Source organism: Otolemur garnettii, unplaced genomic scaffold, assembly GCF_000181295.1.
Source record: "Otolemur garnettii isolate 467f Iridium unplaced genomic scaffold, OtoGar3 scaffold00248, whole genome shotgun sequence".
Taxonomy (NCBI): Eukaryota; Metazoa; Chordata; class Mammalia; order Primates; family Galagidae; genus Otolemur; species Otolemur garnettii.
In genome coordinates this window covers 331,703-332,925 of record NW_003852643.1, presented here as the reverse complement: position 1 = coordinate 332,925, position 1,223 = coordinate 331,703, and positions in this window count along the sequence as shown.

The window sequence follows — 1,223 nt, the reverse complement described above, 5'->3', positions numbered from 1 at the left end:
CCTGCCTTAGCCTCCCAAGTAGCTGGGACCACAGGTGCCCGCCACAACGTCCAGCTATTTTTTGGATGCAGCCGTCATTGTTGTTTTGGCAGGCCCTGGCTGGGTTTGAACCCACCACCTCAGGTGTATGTGGCTGGCGCCTCAGCCGCTTGAGCCACAGGCACCAAGCCTTCATTTTTTTTCTTTTTGAGAAAGTCTTACACTGTTGCCCTGGGGTTGAGTGCCCTGGCATCAACACAGCTCACAGCAACCTCAGTCTCCAGAGCTCAAAGGATCCTCTCACCTCAGCCTCCCAACTAGCTGCAACTACAGGCACCCGCCACAACGCCCAGCTAATTTTTCTAGTTTTAGTAAATATTGGGTTTCACTCTTGCTCAACCTGGTCTCAAATTCCTGAGCTCGAGGAACCCACCTATCTCAGTGTCCCAGAGTGCTAGGATTACAGATGTGAGCCACTGTGCCTGACATGTTTTCTGTAGTTTTATAATTAACAACATAGTAACCATAAAAAATTTTAGGCAAGATGGGAGGGTAGGGGGATAGCTCACCTCTGTAATCCTAGCACTCTGGGAGGCCCAGGTGGGTGGATTGCCTGAGCTAAGGAGTTTGAGACAAGCCTGAGCAAGAGCAGGGCCCCATCTCTCAAAATAGCCAGGTGCCTATAGTCCCAGCTATTCTGGAGGCTAAGGCAAGAGGATCACTTGAGCCCAAGAGTTTGAAGTTGCTGTGAGCTATGATGCCAGGGCAACAAAGTGAGACTCTGTCAAAAAAAGGAGGGGGAGGGAAGGGGAAGGGAGAAATCTTAAAATTTATCCAAGCCTGGTGGCTCATGCCTATAATCCTACCACTCTGGGAGCCTGAAGCAGGTGGATTGCTTCTGCTCAGGAGTTCAAGACCATCCTGAGCAAGAATGAGATCCCCATCTCTACTAAAATAGAAAAGCTAGCCATGCCTTGTGGTGCGTGCCTGTAGTCCCAGCTACTTGGTGGCTGATGCTAGAGGATTGCTTAAGCCCAGGAGTTTGAGATTGCTGCGAGCTATGATGATGCAACGGTACTCAACCCCAAGGCAATGGAGTAAGAATCTGTCTATAACAAAAATTCATAACTTTTGATCCATCAATTCAATTTCCTAGAATCCTGAAAAACTGATCAAATAGACTAAGATGTAAATGTAAAAACATCTACAATAGAGAAAAATCGTAATCTTTTTTTTTTTTTTTT